The 11,608-nt window shown below is 42.5% G+C and overlaps 1 protein-coding gene across 4 annotated transcripts in view; it reads left to right on the forward strand.

Moving 5' to 3' along the window:
* Positions 1–11,608, forward strand: part of LOC110488767 (discs, large homolog 3 (Drosophila)) — a 143,819-nt gene that overhangs the window by 51,904 nt on the left and 80,307 nt on the right. The gene's annotated exons all lie outside the window — the stretch shown is intronic.

The following is an 11,608-nucleotide window of genomic DNA, read 5'->3' on the forward strand; positions in this document are numbered from 1 at the left end:
ACGGCCAGGTCTTGGTAGATTTGCAGTGGTCTGATACTCCTTCCATTTCAATATTATCGCTTGCACAGTGCTCCTTTGGATGTTTAAAGCTTGGGAAATCTTTTTGTATCCAAATCCGGCTTTAAACTTCTTCACAACAGTATCTCGGACCTGCCTGGTGTGTTCCTTGTTTTTCATGATGCTCTCTAAGCTTTTAACGGACCTCTGAGACTATCACAGTGCAGGTGCATTTATACGGAGACTTGATTACACACAGGTGGATTGTATTTATTTATCATTAGTCATTTAGGTCAACATTGGATCATTCAGAGATCCTCACTAAACTTCTGGAGAGAGTTTGCTGCACTGAAAGTAAAGGGGCTGAATAATTTTGCACGCCCAATTTTTCAGTTTTTGATTTGTTAAAAAAGTTTGAAATATCCAATAAATGTCGTTCCACTTCATGATTGTGTCCCACTTGTTGTTGATTCTTCACAAAAAAATACAGTTTTATATCTTTATGTTTGAAGCCTGAAATGTGGCAAAAGGTCGCAAAGTTCAAGGGGGCCGAATACTTTCGCAAGGCACTGTTTATGCCAGTTAGGCTCTACACCCCTTGTAAAGCAGATTAATATGCTGCATTTTAAAAAGTTATTCGTCCACTTTTAGTTGTGATACAAACCTTAGTAAAACATATAGGCCTATGGGCTAGGCTACATGAGGTGTGCGACTGATTGAAACAAGACTGATTCACAAGTCATAATATATAATTCACAAGTGATTGGCTAATATTGTCACCCATCAGACTAATCTTGATTTAATCTTGTATTTACAAATACTAAATAATATGTGTGACATTTTGTTTTGATTTAGAATGGACCATTATCATGCACCTGTATCAAAAACGGGGGCAGCAGGAAAAAATACATGTTATCTATGTACTTAAATAGCGAATGGAGGATGTTTTTCCCTGTGGTTTATTTTCATGCCAGCCAGTTAGGCTATACCCCTGTTGTAAATATAAGCACTGTGCTTAAAGGAGGGCATTTTACTCTGGTTTATGGGAGGGCTACAGCAGATCCCACCTCACAGCACCCCCCACATCTGTCTGTCAGCCTATTGTCACCTAGCTCTCACATCCCCCATTACATAAACCCACCTGGAAGACCCAACACACTCTCTCTCACACACACTCCCAAACATCACCATTATCACCCCTCACCCCCTGCACACACAGCATGTGTAAGAGCATTTTGGTCATTTCTATGCATTCTCCAAGAAACAATGTGACTACTCCCTGGTCACCTGACAGGATGCATGCCCATGTAAGTAGAGGGGACAGAGAAGCTGTCTTAAAGAAGCAGTCACACCCTATCCTAGGGCTTTTGCGGTGACCGTATTACCGCCAAATCGGTGGGCGTGAGTCAAATTTAGTCACGGTAATTAGGCTTCTCCAAGCTTTGATGCTGCTGATGGTCATTAGTAGCTTACCGAACTTGATAACTGCCTGGTACTCAACACTCTATTGTCCCTCTAATCATTCTGATATCAATGAAAATGTAATCGAAAATCTAATCAAACACTTTATGAGAGCCCATGAGCTCATGTTGCGCAACATTTCTATAGGCAATGCAAATGCAGGAGAAAACTGATTGATGGCCTCTATTAAAAAGAGGAGGGTCCCATCAGCTTTCTATAGGCTCGGCCTACTATATTTATTTCTCAACTTTCCCAATATTAAAACTTCTTCGGGATCGGTATCCCATCCATGGGACGGTTGAGCTAACGTAGGCTAATGCGATTAGCATAAGGTTGAAAGTAACAAGAACATTTCTCAGGACATAGACATATCTAATATTGGCAGAAAGCTTAAATGCTTGTTAATCTAACTGCACTGTCCAATTTACAGTAGCTATTACAGTGGTATATTGTTTGAGTAGAGTGCACAAATTTGAACATTAAGTTATTAATAAACACATTTAGGCACATTTGGGCAGAATTGATACAACATTTTGAACAGAAATGCAATGATTCATTGGATCAGCCTAAAACTTTGCACATACACTGCTGTCAGAGTATGTGCAAAGTTTTAGGCTGAAATCTAAATTTAACCTGGCCTGGAATAGTACAATATGGCCTTTCCCTTGCGTATCAAATATGATGGTACAAAAAAAATACAAAAGAACGGTTAGTTTTTTCTTTGTATTATCTTTTACCAGATCTATTGTGTTATATTCTCCTACATTCCTTTCACATTTCCACAAACGTCAAAGTATTTCCTTTCAAATGGTACAAAGAATATGCATATCCTTGCTTCAGGGCCTGAGCTATAGCAAGTTAGATTTGGGTATGTCATTTTAGGTGAAAATCGAAAAAAAGGGGCATATCCTTAACCTGTGATTTAAAACCATATATCCATTATCTCCCATTTTCTTTTGTCAAGGGTTGCCAATTTCATTTCAGAATATAAATTCCCTAATACTGTTGAAACAGATCTTCCCAGAAGTCCCTAAGCCTTTAATTGGACACAGTGTTTACCTAAACACACATACACGTATGTGTGGACAAGTATACACATGCACACACACAAATAATGCTCAGTTGGTCACGTCTGAGATAAATTCATACTTATTCATTAATAAGGTCTATATCTGTTCCTGGATCTACTCTTATTCTCCAGGTGCTCTCATTTGTTGACTTCTGTAACCGTAAAAGCCTTGGTTTCATGCATGTCAACATTAGAAGCCTCCCCCCTAAGTTTGTTTTATTCACTGCTTTAGCACACTCTGCCAACCCGGATGTCCTAGCCGTGTCTGAATCCTGGCTTGGGAAGACCACCAAAAACCCTGAAATTTCCATCCCTAACTATAACATTTTCCGGCAAGATACATTTGCCAAAGGGGGCGGAGTTGCAATCTACTGCAGAGAGCCTGCAGAGTTCTGTCTTACTATCCAGGTCTGTACCCAAACAATGTGAGCTTCTACTTTTAAAAATCCACCTTTCCAGAAACAAGTCTCTCACCGTTGCCCCTTGCTATAGACCACCCTCTGCCCACAGCTGTGCCCTGGACACCATATGTGAATTGATTGCCCACCCATCTATCTTCAGAGCTTGTGCTGCTAGGTAAGCTAAACTGGGACATGCTTAACACCCAGACCATCCTACAATCTAAGCTTGATGCCCTCAATCTCACACAAATTATCAATGAACCTACCAGGTACAACCCCAAATCCGTAAACACGGGCACCCTCATATATATCATCCAAACCAATTTGCCCTCCAAATACACCTCTGCTGATCTCAGTGATCACTGTCTCATTGCCTGCACACCTCACAATCACACTCAACGTCAACAAAACTAAGGAGATGATTGTGGACTTCAGGAAACAGCAGAGGGAACACCCCCCTATCCACATCGATGGAACAGTAGTGGAGAGGGTAGTAAGTTTTAAGTTCCTCGGCGTACACATCACAGACAAACTGAATTGGTCCACCCACACAGACAGCATCGTGAAGAAGGCGCAGCAGCACCTCTTCAACCTCAGGAGGCTGAAGAAATTCGGCTTATCACCAAAAGCACTCACAAACTTCTACAGATGCACAATCGAGAGCATCCTGTCGGGCTGTATCACCGCCTGGTACGGCAACTGCTCCACCCACAACCGTAAGGCTCTCCAGAGGGTAGTGAGGTCTGCACAATGCATCACCGGGGGCAAACTACCTGCCCTCCAGGACACCTACACCACCCGATGTCACAGGAAGGCCATAAAGATCATCAAGGACAGCAACCACCCGAGCCACTGCCTGTTCACCCCGCTATCATCCAGAAGGCGAGGTCAGTACAGGTGCATCAAAGCTGGGACCGAGAGACTGAAAAACAGCTTCTATCTCAAGGCCATCAGACTGTTAAACAGCCACCACTAACATTGAGTGGCTGCTGCCAACACACTGACTCAATTCCAGCCACTTTAATAATGGGAATTGATGGGAAATGATGTAAAATATATCACTAGCCACTTTAAACAATGCAACCTAATATAATGTTCCCTATATTACTCATCTCATATGTATATGTATATACAGTGCCTTGCGAAAGTATTCGGCCCCCTTGAACTTTGCGACCTTTTGCCACATTTCAGGCTTCAAACATAAAGATATAAAACTGTATTTTTTTGTGAAGAATCAACAACAAGTTGGACACAATCATGAAGTGGAACGACATTTATTGGATATTTCAAACTTTTTTAACAAATCAAAAACTGAGAAATTGGGCGTGCAAAATTATTCATCCCCCTTAAGTTAATACTTTGTAGCGCCACCTTTTGCTGCGATTACAGCTGTAAGTCGCTTGGGGTATGTCTCTATCAGTTTTGCACATCGAGAGACTGAATTTTTTTCCCATTCCTCCTTGCAAAACAGCTCGAGCTCAGTGAGGTTGGATGGAGAGCATTTGTGAACAGCAGTTTTCAGTTCTTTCCACAGATTCTCAATTGGATTCAGGTCTGGACTTTGACTTGGCCATTCTAACACCTGGATATGTTTATTTTTGAACCATTCCATTGTAGATTTTGCTTTATGTTTTGGATCATTGTCTTGTTGGAAGACAAATCTCCGTCCAAGTCTCAGGTCTTTTGCAGACTCCATCAGGTTTTCTTCCAGAATGGTCCTGTATTTGGCTCCATCCATCTTCCCATCAATTTTAACCATCTTACCTCTCCCTGCTGAAGAAAAGCAGGCCCAAACCATGATGCTGCCACCACCATGTTTGACAGTGGGGATGGTGTGTTCAGGGTGATGAGCTGTGTTGCTTTTACGCCAAACATAACGTTTTACATTGTTGCCAAAAAGTTACATTTTGGTTTCATCTGACCAGAGCACCTTCTTCCACATGTTTGGTGTGTCTCCCAGGTGGCTTGTGGCAAACTTTAAACAACTCTTTTTATGGATATCTTTAAGAAATGGCTTTCTTCTTGCCACTCTTCCATAAAGGCCAGATTTGTGCAATATACGACTGATTGTTGTCCTATGGACAGAGTCTCCCACCTCAGCTGTAGATCTCTGCAGTTCATCCAGAGTGATCATGGGCCTCTTGGCTGCATCTCTGATCAGTCTTCTCCTTGTATGAGCTGAAAGTTTAGAGGGACGGCCATGTCTTGGTATATTTGCAGTGGTCTGATACTCCTTCCATTTCAATATTATCGCTTGCACAGTGCTCCTTGGGATGTTTAAAGCTTGGGAAATCTTTTTGTATCCAAATCCGGCTTTAAACTTCTTCACAACAGTATCTCGGACCTGCCTGGTGTGTTCCTTGTTCTTCATGATGCTCTCTGCGCTTTTAACGGACCTCTAGGACTATCACAGTGCAGGTGCATTTATACGGAGACTTGATTACACACAGGTGGATTGTATTTATCATCATTAGTCATTTAGGTCAACATTGGATCATTCAGAGATCCTCGCTGAACTTCTGGAGAGAGTTTGCTGCACTGAAAGTAAAGGGGCTGAATAATTTTGCACGCCCAATTTTTCAGTTTTTGATTTGTTAAAAAAGTTTGAAATATCCAATAAATGTCGTTCCACTTCATGATTGTGTCCCACTTGTTGTTGATTCTTCACAAAAAAATACAGTTTTATATCTTTATGTTTGAAGCCTGAAATGTGGCAAAAGGTCGCAAAGTTCAAGGGGGCCGAATACTTTCGCAAGGCACTGTACATCAATGATGTCGCTCTTGCTGCTGGTGATTCTCTGATCCACCTCTACGCAGACGACACCATTCTGTCTACTTCTGGCCCCTCCTTGGACACTGTTAACTAATCTCCAGACGAGCTTCAATGCCATACAACTCTCCTTCTGTGTCCTCCAACTGTTCTTAAATGCAATTAAAACTAAATGCATGCTATTCAACCGATTGCTGCCCGCACCTGCCCGCCCGTCCAGCATCACTACTCTGGACGGTTCTGACTTAGAATATGTGGACAACTACAAATACCTAGGTGTCTGGTTAGACTGTAAACTTTCCTTCCAGACGCACATTAAGCATCTCCAATCCTAAATTAAATCTAGATACGGCTTTCTATTTCGCAATAAAGCATCCTTCACTCATGCTGCCAAACATACCCTCATAAAACTGACCATCCTACCGTTCCTCAATTTTGGCGATGTCATTTACAAAATAGCCTCCAACACTCTACACAACAAACTGGATGCAGTCTATCACAGTGCCATCCGTTTTGTCACCAAAGCCTGATTTACTACCCACCACTGTGACCTGTATGCTCTCGTTAGCTGGCCCTCGCTTCATATTCGTCGCCAAACCCACTGGCTCCAGGTCATCTACAAGTCTCTGCTAGGTAAAGCGCTGCCTTATCCTTGCTCACTGGTCACCATAGCAGCACCCTCCCGTAGCACGCGCTCCAGAAGGTATATCTCATTGGTCACCCCCAAAGCGAATTCTTCCTTTGGCCGCCTTTCCTTCCAGTTCTCTGCTGCGAATGACTGGAACGAACTGCAAAAATCACTGAAGCTGGAGACTCATATCTCCCTCACTAACTTTAAGCACCAGCTGTCAGAACAGTTCACAGATCACTGCACCTGTACATAGCCCACCTGTAAATAGCCCATCCAACTACCTCATCCCCATACTGTATTTATGTATTTATCTTGCTCCTTTGCACCCCAGTATCTCTATTTGCACTTTCATGTTTTGCACATCTCTCACTCTAGTGTTTAATTGCTATATTGTAATTACTTCGCCACCATGGCCTATTTATTGCCTTATCTTACCTCATTTGCACACACTGTATATATACTTTTTCTACTGTCTTATTGACTGTATGTTTGTTTATTCCATGTTTAACTCTGTGTTGTTGTTTGTGTCAAACTGCTTTGCTTTATCTTGGCCAGGTCGCAGTTGTAAATGAGAACTTGTTCTCAACTAGCCTACCTGGTTAAATAAAGGTGAAACAAAAGAAAATAAAAAAGTATTAGCTTCTAGACATTTCTATCCCCAAAATGTATCCTGCTATAAGGATAAAATAGTAATTAATTGTCATGTAGGATATTGCTTATTTCAGTGATATATAGGTAACTACCAAAATAAAGGAAACACCAACATAAAGTGTTTTAGTAATGTGTTGGGCCACCACGAGCCAGAACAGCTTCAATACACTGTGGCATAGATTCTACAAGTGTCTGGATCTCTGTTGGAGGGATGCAACACCATTCTTCCACGAGAATGTTATTGGTGAAAAACGCTGTCTCAGGCGCAGCTCCATAATCTCCCATAAGTGTTCAGTTGAGTTGAGATGGCCATGGTTTACATTGTTTTCATGCTCATCAAACCATTCAGGAACCACTCGTGCCCTGTGGATGGGGACATTGTCATATGGAGGCATAGACAAAATAATGGCCTGCCCAGCATTTTTATACATGACCCTAAGATTGATGGGATTTTAATTACTTAATTAACTCAATATACTTTGTATCCCTCATTTAATCAAGTGTTTCCATTATTTTGGCAGTTACCTGTATCTCTCAATATAAAATAATTACAAAATAATCTTTACAGATGTTCCATCTCAGTTGAAACGCCCCTCTGTGTAAGTGTTTTGTAGATGTCCTACTTGACTCTTATAAACTAAGGAGAACCCCGAGCAACGTCTTGTCAGTTGACAGTGAACACATTTCGCTTTTGGAAATTAGTCTCAGAGAAAGCATCTATTCCCAGATGCGTCTGAACCCTCACTGAGTGAGTAGGACTGCACTAGGATATGGACCCAGATGCTGCCACTATTAGTATAGTACACTGCTATACACACTATTCTCAAGCCTTAATGACGAGTAAAGCATTTTATTGAAATGACTTTATATCCAATGCATCAGTAAGAATATTCTTAAAAAAACATGCATCCATTCTACTTTATAAGCTAATATAGTACACTATGCCGTGTTGGAGACCATTTCTTGGTCTGATTTGCCATTGGTAACCTCGTGTATCTCTGTTCCCTTCTTTCTTCCTTTCCCTCTCTCTCTCTCTCTCTCTCTCTCTCTCTCTCTCTCTCTCGCTCTCATTCCATTTCCCTGTCCTGCTTATACAGAGACTACTGGTCATTGATTGGTTTTGACTTAGGAGACCTAGCAAAACATTTTATATTTCATATTACATCATTTGTGAAGGAATAGGATTATTTTTCCCAGAGGTACTAGAAACGCACACATGCACACTCACACATACACTGCATTCGGAAAGTATTCAGACCCCTTGACTTTTTCCACATTTTGTTACGTTACAGCCTTATTCTAAAATGGATTAAATGTTTTTTCCCCCTCATCAATTTACACACAATACCCCATGATGTCAAAGCAAAAATAGGTTTTTATACATTTTTGCTCATTTATAAAAAAATATATATATTAATGGAAACATCACATTTACATATGTATTCAGACCCTTTACTTTGTTGAAGCACCTTTGGCAGCTATTAAAGCCTCAAGTCGTCTTGGGTATGACCATACAAGCTTGGCACTCCTGTATTTGGGGAGTTTCTCCCATTCTTCTGTGCAGATCATCTCAAGCTCTGTCAGGTTGGATGGGGAGCGTCGCTGCACAGATATTTTCAGGTCTCTCCAGAGATTTTCGATTGGGTTCAAGTCCGGGCTCTGGCTGGGCCACTCAAGGACATTCGGAAACTTGTCCCGAAGCCACTCCTGCGTTATCTTGGCAGTGTGCTTAGGGTCGTTGTCCTGTTGGAAGGTGAACCTTCACCCCAGTCTGAGGTCCTGAGCGCTCTGGAGCAGGTTTTCTAGAAGGATCTCTCTGTACTTTGCTCCGTTCATTTTTGCCTCGATCCTGACTAGTCTCCCAGTCCCTGCCGCTGAAAAACATCCCCACTGCATGATGCTGCCACCACCATACTTCACCGTAGGGATGGTGCCAGGTTTCCTCAAGACATGACACTTGGCATTCAGGCCAAAGAGTACAATCTTGCTTTCATCAGACCAGAGAATCTTGTTTCTCATGGTCAGAGTCTTTAGGTGCCTTTTGGCAATCTCCAAGCGGGCTGTCATGTGTCTTTTACTGAGGAGTGGCTTTCGTCTGGCCACTCTACCATTAAGGCCTGATTGGTGGAGTGCTGCAGAGATGGTTGTCCTTCTGGAAGGTTCTCCCATCTTCACAGAGGAACTCTGGAGCTCTGTCAGAGTGACCTTTGGGTTCTTGAGCACCTCCCTGACCAAGGCCCTTCTCCCCCGATTGCTCTTCCATTTAAGAATGATGGAGTCCACTGTGTTCTTGGCGACCTTCGCGCTGCAGACATTTTTTGGTACCCTTACCCAGATCTGTGCCTCGACACAATCTGGTATCGGAGCTCTACAGACAATTCCTTCGACTTAATTTCTTGGTTTTTGCACTGTCAACTGTGGGACCTTATATAGACAGCTGTGTGCCTTTCCAAATCATGTCCAATCAATTGAATTTACCACAGGTGCCCTCAAATCAAGTTATAGAAACATCTCAAGGATGATCAATTAAAACAGGATGCACCTGAGCTCACTTTCGAGTCTCATAGCAAAGGGTCTGAATACTTTTTTTTTTAATTAAATGTCCAAAAATGTCTAAAAACCTGTAATTATAAGGTATTGTGTGTAGATTAATGTGGGGGAAAAAAATTATTGTATCTATTTTAGAAGAAGGCTTTATAGTAACAAACTGTAGAAAACGAGTACTTTCCGAATGCACTGTACACACACAAACACATCTCAAAACATATCTGTGTTCCTACAGTATAGGCAGTCTGTTTCTTTCCGGCTCTCCATTCATCTCTCCTGCCTGTACTGTATCCATCCATTTTCATTCCCTCTGTCATATATTGCCTTTTATACTGCAAACCCCCTCGCTGCATACCGCTGGATGGTAAATATGATGCAGACGATAGGTAAGAGAGACTGAGAGGCAGAGGGAGGATGGTTCCAACATGTGCTTGGTCATGTGTGCCATGATGGATTTGCTTGCAACGTCTTTTCAAGCCACCGCCTTCAAGCACCGCCTTGAAGCTGTGATTGGCTTTGACTGCGTCTTCGTATCTGAGATGGGAGTTCTCAGTGGCCCCTCGCTCTGTAAAAAAATGCTAAAGTTCCCCCTTCTTTCTGCTCCGCTTGCAGAATCTCCATAAGTTACAGGAATAGAATATCATGATAATGAAGTGAGTTACTGTTGCGTGTAATTAAGTGGCTGAGCCTGCTGTTTGTGCCTCCTGGTAGGGCTGCAGAGGCATAGTGTGTACTGACTGTAAGCACTCACTCCGATACACACATACACACACACACATTGATACAATTGCATACTCTGTTTTATGTCCCCAGACACACACCAAGATGCGTACTCTTAGATGTTCTTTATGTGTACCCTCGAATGTACTCTCTTCATAGATAGTGTCTCCCTCTCTCACAGCAGACACTCATATGTAAATATAGCCACTATCTTCCCCCACAGACAGACACACCCAGTTCCATCTCCCCACCACATTTCATTAATAATGCACAGATACAGTGTCGGCATTAAAGCCCTGCAACACACACACACAGACACACACACACACCAGTTATCCAAAAGACAGACCTTCAGCATCAGTATTTGTTCGATGGAGCTCTGATCAACACTTAACTGCTTTGTGCAAGCTTATGAATTTATCTCTAGCTAAAAATCATAACCACACACATAGAAAATACATATCCACCCATACTCTCTCTTCCCGTCTCTCTTCGGCATTCTCACTCACTCTCTCTCTCTCTTTCTCCGCCCACTCGAAAGCCCAAGCGTGTAATCGTGTTTGTTGCGTACACATGTGTTGATGTCATCATTGTGAACATGTGAGATATTTCCCCCATGGTTCTTCAGTGAGCCAATGGTTCTTAGATGTACTGCACTGGTCTTTCTACCTGTCAGTAAAGGGCTCTGGTTGTCATGCTGTGTTTCATCTAGGTGTTCAGAATGATGTTATTCAATGCTGTTCAAGGCCTGCTGAAAATGTAATACATTGGTTTCGGCAGAAGAGCTAGAGAAGGATCTTTAGTATAGGATTGTCATGTGAATGTGAATCGCAACCACACCCGTTTCATTATTACATTATGTCTAGATGTTCAGAGCTATACATGACATTAGCCCTGAGGGTGTCAATCAATGGCCCAAGACAACAAAGCTCCCATCATTGAAACAGAGATGACCATAGACACCAAGGGACCAGTCCCTGGAACCGGGCTGTAAATTAGAGGTTGCCTGTTGGATTTTGGCTGCATTGGAACGAGGAAAAACATGGATTCGAATGGCAGAGGATCCCCACTGACGAATGGCAGAGGATCCCCACTGAGGGTTGGAATGAACAAACAGAGAAAGCGGTTATGATCTTTCCTGTCTTTTACTTCCAAACACAGCCCAGTCATATGGAGGAGATGAATGTGACTAGGTTACAGTCATTGCATGTGTGAGGCAGTGTCTTTCCTCTCTAGGCAGTGAACGATGTGGTTTAGGTGGCATGGCCCCTTTAAGAGCAGCCAGTGAAGCGCTCAGTCCTGTTGGTGCTGCTGCTGCTGATGGCAGTGCTGCCAGTTGATTGGCTGTGGCTGTCAGGGTT

This window comes from Oncorhynchus mykiss, chromosome 14 (assembly GCF_057628025.1).
Source record: "Oncorhynchus mykiss isolate SJ-2025 chromosome 14, ASM5762802v1, whole genome shotgun sequence".
NCBI classification, from domain to species: Eukaryota; Metazoa; Chordata; class Actinopteri; order Salmoniformes; family Salmonidae; genus Oncorhynchus; species Oncorhynchus mykiss.